Genomic DNA, 26,850 nt, shown 5'->3' with positions numbered 1-26,850 from the left:
GAATAGTAAAATCCAATGTTAGTGGTCATCAATGTGAGCATTATATTATAATTACAATATATTATAATCTATAAATTCTATGAAAAGTACATAATTTCATGAAAACTTTGAAATTGTCATCCAGTATACATCAAGTTTTGCGTCAGCATGTTTATTTTTAAAGGGGTTTCCCGACCTATTATATTGATGGCCTATACTCAGAACAGGCCATCAATATCTAAACAGTGGGAGTTGTTCATCACTCAGTCCCAGCATAAAGCACTGAAGCGCACATCAAGTCCAATATATTTTTCAACAGTTTTGTCAATGTTGTGAAGTTGGTTTACATCCACAATTCCACCTAAGAGTTTTACACTTCAGTTATTTATAATTATCTTTCTTCTGAACCAGTATAATTCACTGACAGCAATCAGCAGTCTTTCAAATCCTGAGGGTGTATATACACAACATGTTTGATATGAAGTTTGAACACTTTTTAATACAAATTTGCCTAATTTATTTCCCATAGAGCATTACCTCAAAAATAACTCTTCGTGCACCGTTGTGTTTTGTCATTGAGAGATAATATCTCCCCACCCCCAGCTAGCAAACCAGTACCCTGCTCTGTACTGATGGGGGATAAGAACAATGAAACAGTGCTGTCTATACAGGTGAAAATCGAAAAATTTGAATAAAGTGCAAAGTTCATTTATTTCAGTAATGCAACTTAAAAGATGAAACTAATATATGAGATAGACTCATTACATGCAAAGCGAGATATTTTAAGCCTTTATTTCGTATAATTTTGATGGTTATGGCTTACAGTTTATGAAAACTAGAGTCTGACACTTTGAGCCTAGAATATTGAACCTTTTCACAATATTCTAATTTTAAGTTGCATTACTGAAATAAATTAACTTTTGCACGATATTCACAATTTTTCGAGTTTCACCTGTAGGTGGGCATCTCTGGTTGGCTGGTCATATGCATACTTTTTTCCAATGGAGCATTGTCCGGAAAAAATAAGTCTCCATGGACTGCGGCGTCCCTGAACTTTAATGATAGTCTTTTGTGGCATATGTAAATAGACATTTTAAAATATACATTAGTTGTAAAAAAATGAACAGTGTGCTTGATTTAACATTTTAAGTATTTAGTCAGCTTAGAAATGCATTTACAGGTGAAACTCGAAAAATTTGAATATCGTGCAAAAGTCCATTTATTTTAGTAATGCAAATTAAAAGGAATTGCAGTTTAAAATTAGAATATTGTGAAAAGGTTAAATATTCTAGGCTCAAAGTGTCACACTCCAGTCAGATAATTAATCCATACGCCCTGAGCAAAGGGTACCTCACAATTGAGACTTTGGGGTTTCATAAGCTGTAAACCATAATCATCCAAATTATAACAAATAAAGGCTTGAAATATCTTGCTTTGCATGTAATAAGTCTATCTCATATGTTAGTTTTACATTTTAAGTTGCATTTCTGAAATAAATGAACTTTGCATGATATTTTAATTTTTCGAGTTTCACCTGTATGTATATCAGTTACAGAAAATAATTGTTACCACAGAAATGTATCCACAATGATACCAAGGATAAGATCCATAACCTGGAGACCCATGATGAACAAGCAGCCAATCAGTACAGTGATTTGTGTACTACTGAAACGCTCAGCATTTTCTATCATGTGCAGTCATTCTGAGTCACTGTATGATTAACAGCTTATCCACAGGGATCAGGAGAGACCAATGCAGGGCTCTGAGGGGTCAGACAAAAATAGTACTCAGAGACAGGCTGAGGTCAGGGCATGCAGAGTATGTGTAATATGAAAAATGGTCCAAGGTCAAGGGGAGGCAGCGGAGTATCAATACAGAGATCAGGCACAGGTCAGGTCAAGCAGCAGAGTGTCACAGTCCAGGAAACTGGCAGACAATGGAACAACACACCTTCATAGGATACTAGCATGTTAGAGAACCTATTGCTCAGGTACCCTCCCACAAGGGAAGGTGCCACAAGTTCCCCATGGTTGCCAGCTATTGGCTGTTGAACATTAGGGTGCATGCATACACCATACTGTCAGAGGAGAGAGGACTTGCTGGCAAGCAGGCCATAGCCTACGTGGAGAGACAGAGCAAGCCCAATAGACGGACCTGCCAGGAAGGAGAGTGGGAAGCGGGTCCGGACTGTCGAGAGAGGTGAGCAGAGCAGACAGTGTACATGAGAACAGATATGACATCAGCATTTTCAGTGTAACATGTACCATATGTATGTTAGGGAATAGTGAGCACACAAGTAAACAATGCCTGGTTACCCAAGACATGGTTCACCACTACCCATAAATCATGCTTGTTATGAATAGTAGAAGTAGTAGCTAGTTTAGTCAAATGTTAAGTAGTCAAGTCACACTCGCAACCCTTTTACCTATATAACTGTGCCAGTGGACCTTAATAAATATTAGTGCCTTTTACAGACACCACTTACTACATTGTCTAGACTTGATACAAATCTGCTTCTAAGCCGACACCAAAACTAGATCTCCCTGAGCCAAGCTTACAAACAGGCAAAAGCTAAGAGACATCTGACTCAGAGCAGAGTGGCCATACTCATTGCATGTATGTTGGCTGAGACTGCCAATTTAGGTGGGATCAGTTGACTATGTAATGTGTATTGTGCCTCGTTGCTCTATCCTGATGGTAGATATGTGGGGAGAAAAAGGTTAGGCATGTTTATAAACTCCATCCATCCAGTTCAGCCTGTTATTCAGTGCCTGCCGATCAAGGATGTGTATGGTTAGCCAAACAAGCATTTAGTGAAAGTTATCTCATGTGTATGGCCATCTTATAAAGGGTTTTCAATCTGGATATTTATGGCAAATGCACAGGATATGCCATAGATGTCCGATAAATGTAAGTCCCACCTCTGCTGTGTAACAGAATCCCATTCTTGAGATAGGAATGGTTCCCAAAAGTGGTACCCACACCAATCAAACATTTCTTGACATTTCCTGTGGATATGCCATAAATGTCCACATAGGAATAACCCCTGAAGGGACGTGCAAAATTAATCTACCATGATGTTAAATACCATAGAGAAAAAGTATAGAAAACATTAAAGGGAACCTGTCACCTCTACTATGCTACCCTCACTGAGCGTTTCTAAATGATCATTGTGTTACCCTAAACATATAAATTACACTTTTCATTTCATTTGCAGATGAATTCAATAAGTATTATGCATTTTTGTACTTTCCTTTTATGCAAATTAACATAAGAGTCATATCTTACTTGTGTGACCAGAGTCAATTATGTGAACATATTTTTTGGATGAGGATCACAGCTTATGCACTTCCCCCTCCCCGCACAATGACCATAGAGGTCAATGAGTCCCTCAGCTCAAGCAAGATGGCTACCTCATTAATCATGTACAGAAAATGAAAAATGTACAATCAGAAAATAAATATAGATTAGATCTGGTTTTAAAGGGGTTAACCCATAAATTGAAAACTATTATTTAGGTTCCTTACACATCTGCGCTTTTGCTGTCCAGTTTTGAGATCCAGCATAAAATCTCAATACCACAGAAAAACGCTTCTGTTAAAATATTATAACTGGCCGCATCCGTTCTAAACAGATCTGGTTGTATTATATCGAAAATTTTAAATCAATGGGCGCTGGATCCTGTTTTTCGTGTCTGAAAAAACGGATCCGGCACCATTGACTTCCATGGTTTTTGGTGCCGGATCCAGTTTCTTCAGTTTCCCATGCTACACTTAAAAATGCTGCTTGCAGCGATTTTGTGTACGGCATGGGAACGCAACAAACCGGTGCAGGATGCATTCTGGTGCACTTCTTTCCAGTTTGTGCAGTTTTGTAGTGAAGGTATTAATTTACCAGTGGCTGTGTTTGTGAGTTATCCACTACCTTCTGGTCCTTAGCTGTGTCCTGTCACTGACACTGACTCTTCAACAGTAAGAGCATCTTATGTGTGGACATGAAGTTAGTCTTTCTGTTTAATGCCTATGAAAACCTCGATGTGAATCTGCTAGGAATAAATAGAGAAGCTGGACTTTCTGACCACACATAAGACGTCTGTTGGAGAGTCAGAGTGACAGTAACATGTCACAGAAACAAATGGATAACTCACAAACATAGCCACCGGTGACATTATCTTTCTAAGAAGCTGAAGAATAGAGATGGCCTTGCAGTCCGCCTGGCGGTCATTTCGCGGTAAACCTTGCGATATTCGCACCCGCCATATTCTTTTACATTGTAACTTTTGATCGCGTTCGTGAACCATCCCGGCAGATGTTCGTCCATCACTACTGAAGAATAACAATTATTGTGCTGAGCTTTTTCACCCTTTACATAAGGAACCAGTACACATAATCTAATATAATCTAATATAAAGATGTATAGGAAAACTCTAAAATACAGTACAAGGCAGATGTAAGATGCTGAAAGCACACTGGAACTGGGTAAGTCTACAAATCTCAATACATCTGGCTGGTAATTCTGGAATTCAGCATAAATGTGATGCATCATGGAACCAAACTGACTAAGATACATATCTCAAAGTGACTTAGCGGCAATTATGACACAGCTGTGCCAATTGATTGCTGATGTATTTCTAATTATTTCAAAATGAAAGGTAAATTACCCAGGATAAATGAAAATCGGCACTGCCACTATGTGTTTGTAATCAGCCTCTGCCATCAAACATCAGACACTATTACTTTCAACATGCAATATTTCAATCTGGTATGTTTTATAACATCAGCACATTGTTATATCATTATTCCGGAGTTATTAAAAGGGTGTGGAGATCCCAGGCCCTGGTGCCCAAGGGAGCCCAAATACCCTTCTGTTACTTTAGAAGACACTGGTATGGTGTGGAATATAGTAACCAGGGGCAGGAGCTCCGAGCTATGCTTCTGTTTATACAGCTGTCCTACAAATTAATCCTGTCTCATGTAAACCTGGGCATGATTTTTCAATGGCATCTAATAATGACTGACTACGGTAGTTGAAATAGTATGTAATAACCATCTAGTCTTCCCAACTTGAACTACTTTTCTGCTTCTGAGGACCCTCTACTTTAGATTTATGAACTTTCAAATAATCCTTTAACTGTACTAATTCTAGTGGACTAGAATCATTTTCGGCCTTAAAAGTGTTAACTATGTTGTCAAGCATTTTTGAGTAGGTTGAAATCAATTTCCCTACTATATACAGGCGAAACTCGAAAAATTAGAATATTTTGCAAAAGTTAATTTATTTCAGTAATGCAACTTAAAAGGTGAAATATATGAGATAGATTCATTACATGCAAAGCAAGATATTTCAAGCCTTTATTTGTTATAATTTAGATGATTATGGTTTACAGCTTATTAAAAAAAACTAATTCACAATCTCAGAAAATTAGAATATTGTGAAAAGGTTCAATATTCTAGGCTCAAAGTGTCAGACTCTAGTCAGCTAATTAATCCATAACACCTGCAAAGGGTTCCTGAGCCTTTAAATTGTCTCTCAGTCTGGTTCAGTAGGAATAACAATTATGGGAAAGACTGCTGACCTGACAGACAGTTGTGCAGAAAACCATCATTGGCATCCTCCATAAGGCGGGAAAGCCTCAAAAGGCTATTGCAAAAGAAGTTGGATGTTCCCAAAGTGCTGTATCAAAGCACATTAATAGAAAGTTATGTGGAAGGGACAAGTGTAGAAGAAAAATGTGCACAAGCAGCAGGGATGACAGCAGCCTGGAGAGAATTGTCGGGAAAAGGCCATTCAAAAGTGTTGGGGACTTTCACAAGAAGTGGACTGAGGCTGGAGTTAGTGCATCAAGAGCCACCACACACAGACGGATCCTGGACATGGGCTTCAAATGTCGTATTCCTCTTGTCAAGCCTCTCCTGAACAACAAACATCAGAAGCGTCTTACCTGGGCTAAAGAAAAAAAGAACTGGTTTGTTGCTCAGTGGTCCAAAGTCCTCTTTTCTGATGAGAGCAACTTTTACATCTCATTTGGAAACCAAGGGCTCAGAGTTTGTAGGAAGAATGGAGAGGCACACAATGCAAGATGCTTGAAGTCCAGTGTAAAGTTTCCACAGTCTGTGTTGATTTGGGGAGCCATGTCATCTGCTGGTGTTGGTCCACTGTGCTTCATTAGGTCCAGAGTCAACGCAGCCGTCTACCAGGAGATTTTGGAGCACTTCATGCTTCCTTCCACAGACGAGCTTTATGGACATGGTGACTTCATTTTCCAGCAGGACTTGGCACCTGCCCACACTGCCAAAAGTACCAAAACCTGGTTCAATGACCATGGGATTACTGTGCTTGATTGGCCAGCAAACTCGCCTGACCTGAACCCCATAGAGAATCTATAGGGCATTACAAAGAGAAAGATGAGAGACATGAGACCGAACAATGCAGAAGAGCTAAAGGCTGCTATTGAAGCATCTTGGTCTTCCATAAAACCTCAGCAGTGCCATATGCTGATAGTATGCATGCCACGGCACATTGAGGTAGTAAATGATGCAAAAGGGGCCCAAACCAAGTACTGAGTACATATGCATGATTATACTTTTCAGAGGTCCTAACATCCTTTTTTAATTGATTTCATGTAATAATCTAATTTTCTGAGATTGTGAATTTGGGGTTTTCATAAACTAAGCCATAATCATCCAAATTATAACAAATAAAGGCTTTAAATATCTCGCTTTGCATGTAATGAGTCTATCTCATATATTAGTTTCACCTTTTAAGTTGCATTACTGAAATAAATTAACTTTTGCATGATATTCAAATTTTTTGAGTATCACCCTTACATGGTAAACATGATCAAGTTTTCCTCCATCAATCTGCACTCAATACCCCATAATGAGAAGGTAAAAACAAAATTTTTATGTTTTTACTAGAAAGCAAAAACTTCTAGAGTCGGACTGGCCCACTAGAATACCAGAGGATCCCAGGCCCAGGCTCTGATATCATAGTGGGCCCCAAAGGTCCAGGATAATAAAAAAAACATTTAGAGCTGCCTCTGAAGACAATAAATTGCCACCAGAGTCTCTTTCTTTAAATCAAAATCTGTTAACCTATGATACTTAAAACTTAGGTCTGGTGGCTTCTCATTTCTCTTTATCATCTTTAAAATATTTCCACAACTTGATTAGAGTCTGTGATAAACGCAGTTGATTGGACATGATTTAGAAAGACACTCCCCTTTATAAGGTCTGGCAGCTGACAATATATATCACAACATATGCCAAGCCATGAGGATGAAAGTATTGTCTGTAGAGCTTAGAGACAGGATTGGATGGAGCCACAGATCTAATGAAGGGTATAAAAAATGTCTGCTGCACTGAAAGTTCGCAAGAACACAGTGGCCTCCATAATTCTAAGTGGAAGACATTTTGAACAGCCAGGACTCTTCCTAGAGCTGGATGCCCCACCAAACTAAGTAATCAGGAGACAAGGGTCTTGGTAAGTGAGGTGACCAAAACACCAGTGGTCACTATGGCTGAGATCCAAAGATCCTGTATGCAGATGGGAGAACCTTTCAGAGTCAACCATCACTGCAGCACTCCACTTATCTAGGCTTTATGGCGAGTGGCAAGAAAGAAGCCTCTCCTTAGTAAAAGACACATGAAAGCCCACCTGGAGTTTGCAAAAAAGCACCCTCCAGGAACTGGAGAAAACTAGGCACTGACCATCACCTGCCCAATACCATCTCTACAGTGAAGTATGGTGGTGGCAGCTGGAACAAGGAAACTGTTCAGGGTTGAAAGAAAGCTGAATGAAGCAATGTAAAGAGATATTCTTAATGAAAACCTGATGGGTCTCAGACTGGGCCAATTGTTCAACTTTCAACTTTTTAAGTGCACAGCCAAGACAATGCAGGAGTGGCTTAGGAAAATCTCTGTGAATGTCCTTCAGTTGCCCAGCCAGAGCCCTGACCTGAACCCAATCAAACATCTCTGGCCTGAAATGGCTATCCAATAATAGTTACCATCCAACCTGAAGAGCTTGAAAGGATCTGCAGAGAAGGATGGCAGAAAATCCCCAAGTCCAGGTGTGCAAACCTTGTGGCATCATACCCAAGAAGACTGGAGGCTGTAATCGCTGCCAAAAGACCTTTACTGAGTAAATGGTTTCAATACTTATGTCAATGCGATATTTTAGTTCTTGCTTTTCAATCAATTAGCAAAGATTTCAAACATTCTGTGTTTTTGTCATTATAGTGCAAAAATAGGAGAAAGAGAAATGCCGCATATACAGGCTGCACATCCAATAATTAAAATGAATAATTTATTGAAAAACAAAAAAGGCCCAAAAAGTTAAAACATTGTATACAATAGTAACATTGTGTTTGGATCAGAAAATAAGTCCAAAACACATACCCACATATTAAAATGAAGCAAGAGACGATCATGGTGTGCGGGTAATACGCCCCACGCGTATCGCCAGACCAAACTGGCTTCCTCAGGGGTACAGTGTACCCCTGAGGAAGCCAGTTTGGTTTGGCAATACACGTGGGGCAAATTACCCGCACACCATGATCGTCTCTTGCTTCATTTTAATAAGTATCTTGCATTATCTTTGATGCCACATTTATGAACTGCATATGTAATTGGCGGTCTTTCATGTTCTTACATTTGAACTCGGTGTCTGTGGGTAAGTGTTTTGGACTTATTTTCTGATCCAAACACAATGTTACTATTGTATACAATGTTAACTTTTTGGGCTTTTTTTGTTTTTCAATAAATGATTCATTTTAATTATTGGATGTACAGCATTTCTCTTTCTCCTATTTTTGCATGGTCATGTGTTAACACCGTGGTTTGCACTCCTTTACTCTATGCAGTGTGCCCCCTTATTTCATTGTCTTGGTTCATCATTTTGTCATTATAGGATACTGAGTAGAGACGAATGGAAATAAAAATATTTTGTTTTTATTTTAACACAAGGCAGCAACATAATAAATATGAAAAAGGTGAAAGTATCTAAAGACTTTCCAAATGCATTGTAGTTTTGCCTTCTGGGGAATCAGATTCTTATGAATCCACTGGTTCTATTGAAATATGGGGGGGGGGGGGGGCCACTTTTATAGTCCTACAGTTATGGGCAAAGTATTATCATTTTGGAAAAAGTCAATAAATTACCATGACCTGGATAAATGATAACCTTCACAGACAATAAATTACAGTTTCCATGGCGTTGGTTTCCTAAATTGCCTTAAATGGCCACATTTCCGTTTGCATTGCATTGCCGAAGCCAGCTACGATTTCTCATGCTATACAGCTGTCGCTATAAACCCAAATCAATCCAATGTTAACATGTAATCAATGTTAAGAGAGGAGCATAGTCTACCTGGCAGCTCATGGCCACCAGAGAAATTGCTTTGTTTTGTGTCTTGCCCTTCTGTGAATAAAAGCGTTAATTATTCAGAATTCACTAAGCTGTGAGGGTGCTTGGTTTTCATTGTAGTGTATGATAAAAGCATACACCAAATGTACAAACAAGGTTTTATTATAAAGTGTGTCCTCCCAACATTTTGCGATCTGCAGCTTGTCAAGGCCTGGGCTATTCTAAATCCCTAGGCATTAATATAGAGTTGGTCTCCACTTTGTAGCTAAAACAGCTTCCACTCTTCTGGGAAGGTTTTCTTGAGATTTTGGAGTGTGTCTTTTGGAATTTTTGTCCATTCATCCAGAAGACTATTTGTGAGGTCAAACTCTGATGGACAAGATGGTCTGGTTCACAATTTCCGTTCTGGTTTATCTCAAAGGTGTCAGATAGGGTTAAGGTCAGGGCTCTGTGCAGGCCAGTCAAGTTTTTCCACACCAAACTCACCCAACCATGCCTTTATGGACCTTACTTTGTACATTGGGCACAGTCATGCTGAAACTGGAAACAATCTTCCACAAACTGTACACACATAGTTGGAAGCATACAATTTTCCAAAATATCTCAGAATGCTGAAGCATTGAGATTTTCCTTCACTAGAACTAATGAGCCTAGGTCAAGCCTTGTATTACACCACTCCCTCCAATGCTTAGCATTGTGTTTGGGTATGTAAGGATTGTATGCAGCTACTCGGCCATGCCATGAAGCTTCCAGGGTGCACAATTTTTATGCTGAAGTTAATGACAGAGGAGGGGTTTGACCATTGGAAACTTTCATGCACTATGCATGAACTGACTCTTTGCAAATGGTGGTGTCCTATCACAGTGCCATGCTTGAATTCAGTGAGCTTTTTAGAACAACCCATTTACTCATAAATATTTGTAAAGGTAGACTGCATGGCTAGGAGCTGGATTTTACACACCTGTGGCAATGGGACTGAATGAAAAGCCTGAACTCAATGAATAAGAGGTCCTAATCCTTTTGTCCATATAGTATACTGCTTTAAAGGTTAGTAAAGTGGTGTGGCCGGCAGCGCATGGAGTAGGACACGCTTCAGCACAGGTCTGACGCTTCAGGCCTGAGATTGCGGCACACAGCATATTGGCATTACCCTGAACCCACTTACCAGAAGGAGACTGTCACCCCGAGAAATCCGGCAATGACAATCCAGAAAGAAGGCTGCCTCTAGCAAATTAACTGAGTTTTTCCCTGCAGCAAGCGCCACACAGAAGAATCAGCGCGAACAACACACGCTCCTGCAGGAACTATTTCTCGCTCGCCTCTGGCACAGGGACCCTCAGTATTGCACCCTACCTCTTCCCCCCATCTTCTCAGGGACGCATATCCCAGATAACACCCTGAGGAGCAATATAGCAACTTCAAGTCTCGCCCATGAAACCTCGCCTGGGCAGTATTCCACTAATGTTGGGAGACCTCAGGGGCAAGTTTTATCAATCGATCATCATTATGGGGAATGCTCACCTATGGCATACTCTCAATCTTATCCTAATATTAGCAGCACTGGGACCGACAGACAGGTTTCAGAAACTTTTCTAAAGGCCCTAATGGGAGATCTGAGGACATCTCTACAGGCAGATTTTCGCACCATGTTGACCCCTTTACAAAATTAGATATCTGAAGTGGGAAGGCGTACATCCCATCTAGAGAACAAAATGTCTGAATTTGCAAAAGCACATACCGAGTTAGTAGATACTACCAATGAAAAAGATGAAGAGCTAGCAGCACTTTGTGCAAAAGTGATCGACTTGGAAGATCGTTTCTGCCGTAATAATATCAGATTCGTGGGATCCCGGAAACCGGTGAAGCCTGATCAATTGCAGGACTTCCTGATTGACTTTTTTTTACAATTTTATTACCTAGGGCTTCTCAAACAGAGCTCTTTATTGATAGAACCCACAGAATCCCAAATCCTAAAAGATTACCAGCAGAGGTGCCTAGAGATGTATTGGCACGTATCACCTTCTTTCAAATTAAAGAAAACCTAATGACCGCTGCCCGAAACAACCTGGAGGTGCCGCAGCGATTTTGTTCCATTTCTCTTTACACCGATTTATCTGCGGCCACCCTCACTAAATGGCGGGAGTTCCAAGAGGTTAGTAGATTCTGTTATTTTGTTTGATTGTTTATCACATCCACACATTTGCTATCCTGTGTAGGATGTCTATTGTGGTACTTGTAGTCCGCTGCAGGCATCCTCCATTGTATGCATTTTTGCTGGGGATTGCCATTAGCAGTGGACCACAAGTGCAGAATCTGTCCCTCTGGTATAGATGCACCACTGAATATGGGGTTGAGCACTTCGTGCTTTGCATTACCACACCAATTTGTAGTTTATATAAGATTCTGAGGGCCCATAAAATTTCCATACAGATGGGGCTTCCCAGGTAAATTGCTGATCTCAAGAGAGGGCGGCAAAAATGGTGGTATCCAATACAGCAGAAGCAATGCAAGTGATTTCCAGTTGAAACTTAACCTTATCTGCTGGCTCCATGGCAACATCTAAACCTGCCTCACCCTCTCATTTGGAAGAAGAGTGGTCAACGGTTCATCAGAGGAATTCTCCAAACGACTGAAAGGACTGTGAGCAAATGTATCTTTTTTTTTTGGCAGTGAAATTTCATTGTCTCAGGCCTGATTGGCTGATATTGGTAATCTTACTTTTTCTATACCCCCTTAGTAACTCCGCTTTCCATCTACTATTGGCGTTTGGTTTTCTGTATTATGGGAACAACAATAATGTGTTTCTGGTTTATTTTTCTTATACTTGTTGGTTGTTTTTTTTTTTGTTCTTTTTGCCGGAGAAAAAGCTTTACTGCAGTATAATTGTAATTGGAGCTTGAAATTGCACAAAATGCAGAGGATTTGGGTCTGTGACGATCGGCTGTTAGCAGTCTTAATACCTCATCACAATGGTGCTTAAATTTACCTCAACTGATGCCAAAGGCATAAATAGCCCCTTTAAGAGATCTCAAATGTGGGGTGATGCTGTCAAAAATAAATCTGATGTCTTCAGTATTCAAGAAACACACTTGCTTAAGGCTGATCTTCACAGACTTAAACACAAGCGTTTCCCAGTGATTGTATCAGCCTCTACTGACGCAAAAAAAAGGGGAGTTTCTATAGCAATAAGGGATACGATTGCATTTAAGTTAGATGACTCTTATATAGATGAAGGGGTAGATATGTGATCCTAATTTGTGAACTCAACAATATTTTGTTTATCCTTGTAGCAGTATATGCTTCCAATAGGAAATAGTTTAGATTTTTCTAGAGACTCTTTGGGCTGGTGGGATCAGTTAAGAAGGGGTCGCTTTTGTACATGGGCGACTTTAACTCGCTGAACTGGACTCCTCAGCTAGGCCCAGATCTTCAAGTCCTTCTCAGTTATTCCACCTTACCCAAACAGAGGGACTATTAGATGTTTGGAGATTGACACATTCTACAGAAAGGGATTATAGTTTCTTCTCATCCGCTCACAAACCTTACTCCAGAATTGACCTCTTCTTGGCGGATCATAATACCTTTCAAAGAGTCTCATCTTGCGCCACTTGCCACATAGAATGGTCTGATCATGCTCCTATTTCTGTCATGATATCTGAGCAATATCTCCCCCCCTAGAATCCCATGGAGGATTAATAGTAGAATCTTCCACCCCTCCAAATATATCCCCTAGTCACAGAAAGCTCTTCAGGAGTTATTTTCTTTAAATGTGAGAGAAACAGGTATTTTGTTCATTTTGGTGTGCCCATAAGACCTTTATAAGAGGCCATTACATCAGTATGGCTTTACCAGACAAAAAAGAAAGGGAAGCCCAATTTGTGCAACTTACTGTTTCCATTATTAAACTTAGTCAAATGAATAAACATTCCTATGATCCAGGGAGGGAACAAGAACTCAAAGACTGGCACCATAGTGTAGTGTACGGGGACTGTAATGCCCGTCACTACAAAAGTGTCACTTGGTGTGCTGTCGTCCCTCCTTAATTATGGGGAAGTTGGTATATGTCATCTTTATAAATTTTCATGTAATGTAATGTTATGTATTTCCCTGTTACTGTGACACTTGCATGTACAGGCCTGCTAGGGGTGTCATTCCAGCTTCTAGTCACTAGAGAGAGCTAGAGAGCCCTAGTTTATATAAGGCCCAGACAGGGAAGCAAAAGTGAGTCTAGTCTAAGTGTCTGTCTAAAGCTGCAGCCTGTAGTCTGAAGCTGGAGCTTAGACTATGTCAGAGACAAGTCCAGGCCTGAAGCCTGCGGACCAGGAGAGGGTATTGCAGTCCCTGTAACCGGGTTCCGAATCCAAGGAGAAGGTTCCCCTCCTGAATATATATATATGCAGAAGCAGGAAGACCACCGTTCAGAAGCTTCTAGAGTCTGAGGAAAGAGGGAGAGAGACGGAGGCAAAAGCGCAGAAAAGCAAGAGGTACTCAAGATAACAGAGGAGGTACTTTATAAAGAGAGAACCAAGGATATACGCCAGAGTTAAGGTATTGGGCCTTGGAGAAGATTTGCTATGTTCCAGGATCAGTCAGAGATAGAGTGCAAGCTCCTGTACTGCAAGTCCTGTGTGTTTAACACTCTGTAGTCACCTTGCTCAATCTGTATTGCCTGCATCAACCGTATTGAAAAATTGACTGTATGCAAAGGAACTGCGCTTCCGTGAATGTCTCTATATTTAAAACTACTAAAGTTGGAGTTCTGTTTTAACATCACGGTGTTCCTCATTTATTCCTGCTATCCCCAAACGGCGTGCCACCGTTTAATTGGCACTGGCGTCACGAACATTTTCCTACCATCGCCTGCTTATGCAGAGAGTCAGCCGTCTCAGGTTAGTGTCATTGCACTACTACACCCAGAAACACTATTAAACACAACTTGAGTATGCTGCAATAGGCTTCACCTTCTTCAGCTGCACAAATATGACCTGACTCTGAGGAGGCTTAAAGTTATGTATTATGGTCACAATAACAAAGCCACTTCTCTTCTAGCCTCTAGATTGAAGGTCTTACAGGCTAAGTCAAAAATATCCTTTTTATATGATACCAAAGGGGATAAGATTTTCAACCCTAAAAGTATTGCTGATTCCATTGCCCGGTTCTATTCTGATTTGTATAATCTGAAAGAGGATAGAACTACGCCACAGCCTGAGCAGAGGGCCATTGAGAAATTTCTTGATTCTGTGGATTTGCCATCGTTAGATGCATCTCAATTGGAAAGCTTATCAGCGGAATTTACTCTTACTGAGATATCTGCAGCAATTAAATCTCTGAAATCTAATAAAACTCCTGGCCCAGATGGCCTTTCTAACGATTATTACAAGCAATTTGCTCCTCTCTTAGCACCATATCTTCATAGAATGTTTAATCATGTATGCGATTCAGGAATTTTTCCTAGTGAGATGCTTTCTGCTATGATAGTTGGTTTACCAAAACCGGATAGAAAAATAACTGAAATAAAGTGGCCTAAATGGGAGGAAATGCTCAAAAACCCCAAACACTGTGGCGTGTTTATAACCGGGGGAGTAATTCCTCCAGATGTGATATGTTGCTAGCGGCAATCCCCACCAAGAATGCATACAACGGAGGGTGTTGGTGTAACGGGGTTCCGAAGGTGCACTCGGTCCCCCATTGCCCGCAGAACTGTTGCTTAGCTTTGGGAATGAGGATCTGTGTTTGACCTCATTCCCAGGGCGGCTTTACTAGCTGGGTGGCTCCCTGCTCCTAGTCTGCCTTGAGCGCCGAGCTGATCCCTCGGTGCTCGACTGGTTGGTCTGTGACCCTCACTCCCCACTATAAATACAGGCAGCCTGCTGGCCACAGGTTGCCTGTTAATTTAGGTTCCACCTGTGATTTGGTCTTTCCTGGCGTACTTACCTCCTGCTGAATTCCTGACGATCCTCTGCCTGCTCCTTGTGTACTTTGCTGCTCTCCTGGTATTCTGACCCCGGCCTCCTCCTGACGATCCTCTGCTGACTCCTTTGGTACTTCACGACTCTCCTGGTATTTATGACCCCGGCTTCTCCTGACAATTCTCTGCTTGCTCCATTTGTACTTTGTAGCTTTCCTGGTATTGACTCGGTCCGTTCACGTCCTGTTGTTTGTCTGTCTGTCATCCCTGCAGTTATTCCAAGTTGAGGATTGCCGTCCAGTTGTCCCCTGTCATTAGGACTCGCGAGGCAAGTAGGCAGGGCCAGGGGTAAGGGTGGAGCGCAGTGGTCACTTCCCTCCCCCCTGTGTGTGTGTGTATGCGACCGTTACAGTTGGCAGCGGACCACATGCATTCCGCTTGAAGTCCATGGGAATCAAAACTGATCCGTCTGGGTCCCATTATGCAAGACGGAAAACAAAGTCCTGTCGACAGGACTTTGGGTCCGGTTATGCAAGACGGAAAACAAAGTCCTGTTGACAGGACTTTGTTTTCCGTCTTGCATAATGGGACCCAGACGGATCAGTTTTGATTCCCATAGACCTCTATTAGGATGGAGAGCAAACGGAATGCCTTTTAAACGCTTCCATTTTGCATTTCATCATAATGCAAGTCTATGGGCAGAAGAACGGATCCATCCTTCCGTCTTATGGATTCCATTATAACCATGTTATAACGGAAAGCCATAACGGAATCCCTAACGCTAGTCTGAACCCACCCTTATTTATTTAAGTTTTTCACAATAGTATTTTTTAAACAAAAAAAAAAAAGATAATTTAGTGTCTCCATAGTCTGAGAGCCATAGCTTTTTTATTTTTTGACCGATTGTCTTAGTTAGGGTCTCATTTTTTGCGGGATGAGGTGATGGTTTTATTGGTACCATTTTGTGGAACATACGCCTTTTTGATCACTTGGTGTTGCACTTTTTGTGATATAAGGTGCCAAAAATGGCTTTTTTTTTACACAGATTGTGGTGGTGTGATATATGTGATTTTTTTTTTTACTATTTTGATTTTTTTTTTTAATTACTTAATTGTTTTTTTGTTTTTTTTACATGTGAAATCTTTCTTTTTTTTTTTATAAAACATTTTGCGTCCCACTTAAGGTGATACAAGACCTCTGAGGGACATTTAACTACTTTTTTTTTTTTTTTTCACTATTGATTTCTCATGTAACTTGGGCTGACATTTACAGGGGAAATACAGCCCCCAGAGAGGCTGTACAGCAGTATATAGCTCTGTACAGCCTTAGTGCAGGGCTGATAGAGGTCTGTGGAAGACCCGAAAGCTCCTTCACTCGTGGCCCCGGCGGTCACGTGACCACTGGGCCAGGACAAGAAGTGCATATCGCTTCCTGATCTGTATACACAGCGCTCATTTAGCGCTGTGTATGCAGCGATCTAGAAGGCAGGGACACCGAGGAACTGTCCCTGCCTTCTCTCTGGGTTGCCCTGCTGTCACTGACAGCGGGTCCAAAGCTTGGCAGCTGTACGATTAGCATGCAGCTGCCATCTCTGAATGGACGTTCCAGAACGTCCATTCAGAGATAAACGACCAGCCCAAGGACGTTTATAGTCAATGGGCAGTCGTGAAGCAAACACATATTTTGGTATTGTGAAGCCCTTACTGATATATGGGATGAGACAGTGTCTTTACTGAGTAGAGTATTGGGAATTTCCATCTTTCTGTTTACTACAAGTGGGGCTTGAAGACCTGCCTAGATTAGATAGTTATCGCTTTTCATACTCTCACAGCAATAAAGATATTGATTGCTAAACACTGGCATTCTTCTCAAGTTCCTACAATTAATGACATTGTGCGTAGAATTGGATATAATTGTGGAATGGAAAGCACCATCGCCTCTTGCAAAGGAGTCTATGACTCCTATCTAAAATATTGGGGTAAATGGCTTAAAGAATACCCGACTTTGAGCACATGCTGAATAAGAAGCTTTCTCCAATCAAGCTCTCTCCTTATTTGCTTCTCTCTGGCACAAGTTGTGTTGCTGTTTTTGTTTCTTTCCCTCCCCCTCCCCCCTTTCCTTTTTTTTCTCCTTTAGATCCCTAGGCAACTACAATTGAGCTGTACTGCCTTTTATTTTGTATTTCAAATGGATGCTCTATTATTTCAATTTAATTGATTCTTGTATTTAATGTACTGATGGTCTTTCACATTTAAGGGGTTCTCCGGGCTTAACCTTTTTTTGGCTATTACATGCTAACCTGTGGAGGAAAGATTATTGGTCCCATACTTACCTTCCAGAGTGCAGCCATTCTTGAGATCTGCTTCCCGTTCACGTGGTCCCTCCATATGGCTTTTCAGTGCTTCCTGCCAAAGTCCGTCTTCTTATCTTCCTGTCTTCTCTTCCTTTCTCCAGCAGGAGACGGATCATCACGAGTGACGTCACGCGTCCTGCTGGAGAAAGCGGCAGCTGGCAGTCTTCACAGCGCACTAGGCTGAATGCTAGTGCACATGTGCAGGACCGCTGGCCGCTCTCTGTATCGTACAGGCTTCTATGTGAAGCCTGTACTGACTCCTGCAGGGTGCGATGTAAGCGCTGTGCAGGAGTGACAGCATAGCGGTCAGCCACAGAGGCTAATCGCTATGCTGTGCATGTCACAGGGAGCACTGGATGGCACAAGGGGGCAATGGTTGGCACAATAGGTGAACTGGATGGCACAAAAGGGGCACTGGATGGCCCAATGGGGGCACTGTGGATGTCACTGTTATGGGGGGCCTTGTGGATGTCACTGTTATGGGGGGCCCTGTGGATGTCACTGTTATGGGGGGCACTGTGGATGTCACTGTTATGGGGGGCACTGTGGATGTCACTGTTATGGGGGGCACTGTGGATGTCACTGTTATGGGGGGCACTGTGGATGTCACTGTTATGGGGGGCACTGTGCATGTCACTGTTATGGGGGGCACTGTGGATGTCACTGTTATGGGGGGCACTGTGGATGTCACTGTTATGGGGGGCACTGTGGATGTCACTGTTATGGGGGGCACTGTGGACGTCACTGTTATGGGCGCTGAATAAAAGTGATAGGGCTCGTGCACAGAACAGTATCTGTTTTGCGGTCTGCGAGTCACGGATCCACTAAATAAGGTTACTGTCCATGTGCGATTCACTTTTTTTGCAGTCCCATTGAGTTCTATGGGTTTTAGATCTGCATTATGTGGACCAGAATAGGACATGTTCTATCTTTCGCAGAACTGACATACAGATGTGGAAAGCACATGGATGTCATCAGTGTGTTTTTTACATCCGTATGTCAGTTCCAGTAAAGACAGAACATGTCCTATTCTGGTCCTCAAAATGAGGACCTCAAATCCATAGAACTCAATGGGACTGCAAAAAAATGCAGATCGCAAAATGGATACGGTCGTGTGCATAAGGGTTTAGATAAACAGCTCAGCACACAGGATCATACAAGATGGGATTAGATACACATTTTAGCACGCTGTATCATAGAAGATGGGATTAGATACACACTTCAGCAGGCAGTGTCATAGTAGATGGGAGTAGATATACACTTCAGCAGGCAGTATCGCACACAACAGGATGTGTATCAGGCACACATACAGGATAGGATTAGATACAGATGTGAATGGATACGCTTGCTGATTCCAGCTGTTTATCACACTCTGGAGATGGTGAGGAAAGAGCCTGTGGACTGTCAGTGATGGGATTAGATACACCGCTCAGCAGGCTGTATCACACAGAATAGGATTAGATACAGATGTGATTGGATACGCTTGCTGATTCAAGATGTTTTTCACACTCTGGATATAGTGAGGGAAGAGCCTGCAGACGGTCAGTGATGGGATTAGATACACCGCTCAGCAGGCTGTATCACACAGAATAGGATTAGATACAGATGTGATTGGATACGCTTGCTGATTCAAGATGTTTTTCACACTCTGGATATAGTGAGGGAAGAGCCTGCAGACGGTCAGTGATGGGATTAGATACACAGCTCTGCAGGCTGTATCACACAGGATAGGATTAGATACACATTTGAGGGCAGAGCCTGTGGACAGTCAGTAATGGGATTTAGACACTGGGTGAGAAGTACTGTAGATTCCTGTCTGGGTGTAGAAAGACACAGGAGTTGTGGAGGGTGTAGCTGCTGCAGGCAGAGCACTGTGGGGGCCTGGCCAGCCTGTGACTCATCTCTGTGCAGTGCAGCCAGGCTTGTGTATCAATAAAGTTATGTATTCAACAAAACAAGAAGGGGAGAAAGTAAACGGATATGCCAGGATAATGTGATGTCTTCCAGGGGGGAAGGAAAGCTCAGACATGAAAAACAGGTATTGGGGGTATATGTATGCATGGGGAGGGGTGTTAGGAGCACATAATTTTTTTTTTTTTTTGGGACCGGACAACCTCTTTAATGCCAATACATTTTGTAATAATTGGCTAACATTTTATCATTGTCCATTGTTGCCTTTTTCTTTATACCAATAAAAACTTTGTGAAATAAAGATTAGTAAAGTTGTAGTGATGTATATGTTAACAAGCTTGTTGACCAGCAGAAGTATATAAAAAATTCTATATGTAACTACTGTAGTAAACTGCAGGAGGGGCTGTACATGGTATATTAAATGAGTAATTGCATAATACAATATCAGTTTTAAGAGTTCCTCTTTGCAACAGCTCTCTGCTCTTACTAATAGAGGGTGATCCCAAGACCTATAAGGTTTATCTACATAAAACCAGAAAATTCTTTCAATAGTTATGAAACTGCTAATTTCTATTTCTGTAACCGCTAGTTCTTAAAATTGTGAACTTCCCATTTACAATGTATTAAAGGGGTTATCCAACCCCTATAATGCCCCCCCCCCCCAATTCCCGGGCCTCTCATATACAGTGTACTTACCTGCTCCCCAGTACCCACATCGCTCCGGATCCCTGCACGGCCGCTGCTGCATCTCCCCATCGTGTAGATTAAAACATCTGGCGACAGGGATGCTTGGGGCAGCCAATAGCAGACCGCGACGGGGACAAGCCTCCCTAGCATATTGGGTGCCGGGGAGCAGGTAATTATAATGTAATAATTATAATGCCCAGGCATTGGGGGGGGGGGGGGGCATTATAGGGGTTGGATAACCACTTTAAGTAATCTAGGAAGGGAATATGGTAGCGATACTGTCTGGAAATTTTTTTATTGTCTTTGTCATGCACTTTCATCTATTGCATTGTCCTTGCTCACTCTCCTACTTGCTCTATGAACGCATGTACACTAGAATCTCATGATATTTTCAAAGCATGGTTTTTTTTATGATTAAAGCTAAAATTTGCTTAAAGGCACAATAAAATTCAAGATCTTAGTTAATTTTTATACTTCTAGTCCTAAATAGCATGTGTGTCTTGACCCAGAAGAGATGATTAAAGAAGCAATGCAGCAAGTTTAAAATTCAAGCATGCAGCATAAAACAATACCAGGCTTAATGAAAGAAGCATGAGGCTTCAACTGGGCCTTTGTTGAGAGATGAAATGCTAAGAGATGCAAGTAAAACATTTAATGAAAGGATTGCGGGGTGCCCTTCGTTCTTGTCAGAAGAAGTGCAGAGGTTAAAGAAAGGATGTGCAGCCATTAGCAGAATTACGGTAAATGTGTTGCTTTCAAGGACCTCAACAACTTTTCAGCACTTTTGATGCTCACACAAAGATCTTCAAATCAGACAGATCTTAGAAGCAGTATAAATGTTAGACCATTAGCAGAAGCTAGTTCTTCTTTACAGACATCTCTAAGGCTTCATTCAGATCATCGTTCAGCCTTTCCGTTCTCCTGCTCAGTTTAGGAGCAGAACAGAAAGGATGGAGAAGGCACATAACTGAGCCAAACTTAGCCTAAGGACCCCATAGACTATAAGTTTTCCACTCAGAAGATGATTTTGGAGTGGAGACAAAAGTTGTGCATGCAAGACTTTTTGTGTCCGCTTCAAAATCATCTTCTGAGCGGAAACATAACAGACCCTATTATAGTCTATGGTGTCCTTAGGCTCCGTTCGGCTCAGTTATGTGCCTTCTCCGTCCTTTCCATTCTCCTGCTCTTAAACGGAGCAGGAGAATGGAAAGGCTGAACGGTGATGTGAACGAAGCTTAATATTGTGCCATTACAATCACATTTTAAGTGAGAACATTCATGCCAAAAGAACTGTTATGGTGTCTGTCGCCTGTTACGTTATTCAGGCTTACGTTTATTAATTGCTAATGTCTGTCACGTTATTCAGGCTCACATGTATTAATCGCTAATGTCTGTTGCCTGTTACGTTATTCAGGCTTACGTTTATTGGTTACCAATGCCCGTCGCCTGTTACGTTATTCAGGCTACGGTTATTAATTGGTAATGTCTGTTGCCTGCTACTTTATTCAGGCTTACGTTATTAATCACTAATGTCTGTTGCGTTACTCAGGCTTACGTTTATTAATTACTAATGTCTGTTGCCTGTTACGTTACTCAGGCTTATGTTTATTAATTACTAATGTCTGTTGCCTGTTACGTTAGTCAGGTTTACATTTATTAAAAAACTAATGTCTGTTGCCTGTTCCGTCATTTAGGTTTACGTGTGTCAACTGTCATCCCTCCGTACAATTTTCAGTCGCTTCATGTCGCACACATCAGACATCGAGGAGGCCCTGCCGGTCCCAGAAACTCCTGCGTCTGAGCATGCCAGCTCCCTAAGAAGTTAGACAATTCCTAAACTAATTGCGGAACTAAACAAGAGAGGGATTCATTACCCAGCTTCTGCCCGGAAGACAGAATTATACAGGCTCTTGATGTCCGATCCAGCAGCTCCAGCATTAGTTTCCATATTCACCCTCCAACTTTCATTGATACAGCTACATTCCATGATAAATACCATTTCCACAGCAGTCGCGGATGTGCAAGCTAGGCTACTGGCAGTAGAATCCAGGGGGCCAGCAACCAGCCAGTCCGCATCGCCCATTCCAGTATCCTTTACCTCACGCACCATTTCCCCAGGTAGGGTCCTGAACACGCAATGGGACGATTCTTTGGTGGCATTCATCACCGAGAATCAGGTGATGGTAGAGCTCATTACCAAGGGCAGATAAAGGGCACCCTGAATCATGTCTTTTATCCACAGGCTGGTCTGGCTCTCCCTGCAGCACAATTTCCATGTGTCATGTAGGTACATTCAGGGTATACGAAATGTTGCCGCAGATGCATTGTCGCGTTTTAATTTTCATGCCTTTTTTTCAGGTTATGCCGGAGGCGTAACAAGTGGGACTATCCCCTCCAGCTTTCCAAACTCTAATCATGGATTAAAACCATACATCTCTTCAGCCAGGACTTTTGTGCAAAAGTCTCTGTTAACACGGCCAGGAATTACAAAACCGTCTGGACCGTTTTTAACAGATTCACACTCCATCACTTATTTTATGGCTTTCTTAGCTTACTGCTACACTGACCTCAAGATTTCCTACAACACAATTAAATTGTATTTGTCCGGGGGTCAGCATTTTTCCATGTTAGAAGACCTGGATAGCAGGTCATTTTTTTACATCCCAGGCAATCAAAGCCACTCTCAGAGGCATACATAGTAGTAGCGGGGGGACGGTCCCAAGCAGACAGCCGGTATCAGGGGAACTGTTCAGAAAACTTTCCACCTCCCTAGATGGTAATCCTTTCGGGCTCCATTCTAGTATAGTCAAAGCGGCCATGTACCTCAGTTTTTTTTTAACAAATATCTGTTTATTGATTTTCACAATTAATAGAGAAAGCATCTTTTGACATATTACAGGTAAAGTAGGAGACAAGTAATACAAGAATTGTAGATACAGAAAAAATATCAATATTACAACATCTCCCAAGTTACAACCATTTGGGGTTCGTATATTAGAAAGTTAAGATCATATTGCTTTCATATGACCCTATCATGGAGCGTAGCTAAGATGTCATGGTATACAGACACAATGTTTACATGTACCTCAGTTTTTACGGGTTCTTGAGGCCAGGGGAATTCACCAGTATTTCCGCCAAAGCCAAAAGCTTAACCAGGAGTCAGTTAGTATGGCGCAACGACCATTTCTTATTATATCTCACTTCTTCCAAAACGTCTCAAGTCGGGCCACCGGTGGAGGTCAAGTACTTTCAGACTTTCAATTAATGGTGCCCAGTTCAGGTTTTTAAGAAATTATTGTTGGGTTTAGGTGACTCTGCCCCAGACAGCCCATTGCTTCCATTCAGGGTCAGGGCCATCACTTCATCTCAGTTCATCTCCCATATCCGTACCCTAGTGACTGGCTTGGGTTTCGATCCCAAAGCCATTTCGGGGCACTCGTTCCGCATAGAGGCCGCATCCGCGGCTTCAAGGCATAACGTCCCAGGCCATATCATTCGCAAGATGGGTCGTTGGCACTCTTCGTGTTTTGCTCGGTATATTCCGAATCCGCACCCTGAAATATCCAAGGCTTTTCGCAGCTTGGCTTTATGATTTGGTTGTACATACTTAATAAAGTTATTCCCTATACTACATGACTTGGTTTTTGCCCCCTTATAGGCCTACCCACGACATGGCTAAGGGCACCCCATCAGCCTTCCAGTTAGGTCAGCAAGCCGTTAATTAGGATAGGTCAGTTAGGTCGTCATTTGTAAGGGATCCAGGTTCTCTTTGTCCGTAGCCATGACCACAAATAGGTAAGGCTGATATGTCAGCCTGTATTTGTGGGAGGGGCAAAGGCCTCATAAATACGAAGGCACGGCCTCACCTGTCACCTGTGCGCTCCAGGTGTCCCCACCCACCCTCCCTTTTCATATTTCCCCAGGGTATGCCTCCTTATAGGCCTACCCACGACATGGTTAAGGGCACCCCACCAGCCTTCCAGTTAGGTCAGCAAGCCGTTAGTTAGGATAGGTCAGTTAGGTCGTCATTTGTTAGGGATCCAGGTTCTCTTTGTCCGTAGCCATGACCACAAATTTATATATATATATATATATATATATATATTTACACACACACACACACACACACACACACTTTATACAGTCAGGTCCATAAATATTGGGACATCAACACAATTCTAACATTTTTGTCTCTATACACCACCACCACCACCTCCTGACGAAGCCTACGTGGCGAAACACGTGTTGAGGTCGAAGCAGTGGGGGAACCGTGTCACCATTTTTCAGCAGCAACATGGGTAGGTAACATGGTATCTGGATTAGGGTGGGACTAGTGATTTACAGTTATTGTTATATGCCATCTTTATGAGTAGTATTGCACTGTCCAATTACACCCTACAGCATCCATTGCTTGGATGCTGTGAATAAGAGCTAGGTAGTTGTTCAACACTAGGGGACAGCAATTGCACCCGCAACTACTCCAATATTCACAGCTTCTGTTAATTGTCTGTTACCTGCTGTATATGGTCACATTATCCCCCATTGTGATTCTCCACATTGCAGAGCCCTTTTGTGGCCCAGTCTCCATGTTCTGTCCCTTTTGAGTCTCACCTGTAATGTTCATGTGATTTATAATTAATAAAATGAGATTTTTTTACCTTGTTAAATACTTGCTCTTTTTTTGTACAAATCTATACCACAATGTATTAGAAATGAAACGAACAAGATATGCTGTAACTGCAGACTGTCAGCTTTAATTTGAGGGTATTTACATCCAAATCAGGTGAACGATGTAGGAATTACAACAGTTTGCATATGTGCCTCCCACATGTTAAGGGATCAAAAGTAATGGGACAGAATAATAATCATAAATCCAACTTTCACTTTTTAATACTTGGTTGCAAATCCTTTGCAGGCAATTACAGCCTGAAGTCTGGAACGCATAGACATCATCACCAGACGATGGGTTTCATCCCTGGTGATGCTCTGCCAGGCCTCTACTGCAACTGTCTTCAATTCCTGCTTGTTCTTGGGGCATTTTCCCTTCAGTTTTGTCTTTAGCAATCGGATTCAGATCAGGGGATTGACTTGGCCATTGCATAACATTCCACTTCTTTCCATTAAAAAACTCTTTAGTTGCTTTTGCAGTATGCTTTGAGTCATTGTCCATCTGCACTGTGAAGCGCGTCCAATGAGTTCTGAAGCATTTGGCTGAATATGAGCAGATAATATTGCCCGACACATTTCAGAATTCATCCTGCTGCTTTTGTCAGCAGTCACATCATCAATAAATACAAGAGAACCAGTTCCATTGGCAGACATACATGCCCACGCCATGACACTACCACCACCATGCTTCACTGATGAGGTGGTATGCTTAGGATCATGAGCAGTTCCTTTCCTTCTCCACACTCTTCTCTTCCCATCATTCTGGTACAAGTTGATCTTGGTCTAATCTGTCTTGATCTGGCCAACTGTTGTGAAGGGTGTTTTCTTCACCAGGAAAGAATTCTTCGGTCATCTACCACAGTTGTTTTCCGTGGTCTTCCGGGTTTTTTGGTTTTGCTGAGCTCATTGGTGCGTTCCTTCTTCTTAAGAATGTTCCAAACAGTTGTTTTGGCCATGCCTAATGTTTTTGCTATCTCTCTGATTGTTTTGTTTTGTTTTTTTCAGCCTAATGATGGCTTGCTTCACTGATAATGACAGCTCTTTGGGTCTCATCTTGAGAGTTGACAGCAACAGATTCCAAATGCAAATAGCACACTTGAAATGAACTCTGGACCTTTTAGCTGCTCATTGTAATTGGGATAATGAGGGAATAACACACACCTGGCCATGGAACAGCTGAGAAGCCAATTGTCCCATTACTTTTGATCCCTTAACAAGTGGGAGGCACATATGCAAACTGTTGTAATTCCTACACCGTTCACCTGATTTGGATGTAAATACCCTCAAATTTAAGCTGACAGTCTGTAGTTAAAGCACATCCTGTTCATTTCATTTCAAAGCCATTGTGGTGGTGTATAGAGCCAAAAATGTTAGAATTGTGTTGATGTCCCAATATTTATGGACCTGACTGTATATTACAGAAATACTTTGTACATCATCTTTAGTAAATACTGGAATATAGCCATATTGGCCAAGAGTTATTACATTATGCTTCTAGACTGCTACTCTAGATAAAAAATTCCACCCATCTCTATCTGAGGTGTGAAGTGGATCTTCAGTGGCAGTAGGTGAATTTGAATTTCCCACTACCATAGTCATTGTGGCCTAAAATTACCACCTCAGTGTAGGAGTGCAGGGTGGTCGTAACCATGGAAACGAGCAGTGTATAATGCAATGGAAAAATGAATCAAGCCAGCAAAGGCGGCAATATGGATAATAACAATGCATTAGTAAGTATAATGTATTAACTTTCTATTAGGGCTGCACGATATGGGAATTTTGTGCGATTGCGATTAGGGCCCTAAAAATTGCGATAACGATATGCGATGCAATATTTTAAGGGAATTGTGCTAGAGGTCTATTTGCTTGGATTTTCCCATATGAGCCGCTGACGCGGCTGGGTATGGCACTGTAATGTGGGGGATCTGTGGATGGCGCTGTTATGTGGGGGATCTGTGGATGGCGCTGTTATGTGGGG

General features: G+C 41.8%; 1 protein-coding gene across 1 annotated transcript in view; it reads right to left on the bottom strand.

Annotated features, from left to right (window-relative positions):
- Positions 1-26,850, bottom strand: part of TMEFF1 (transmembrane protein with EGF like and two follistatin like domains 1) — a 275,685-nt gene that overhangs the window by 155,096 nt on the left and 93,739 nt on the right. The window lies entirely within an intron of this gene.

This window comes from Bufo bufo, chromosome 5 (assembly GCF_905171765.1).
Source record: "Bufo bufo chromosome 5, aBufBuf1.1, whole genome shotgun sequence".
NCBI classification, from domain to species: Eukaryota; Metazoa; Chordata; class Amphibia; order Anura; family Bufonidae; genus Bufo; species Bufo bufo.
This window is presented reverse-complemented; position numbering and strand designations above follow the sequence as displayed.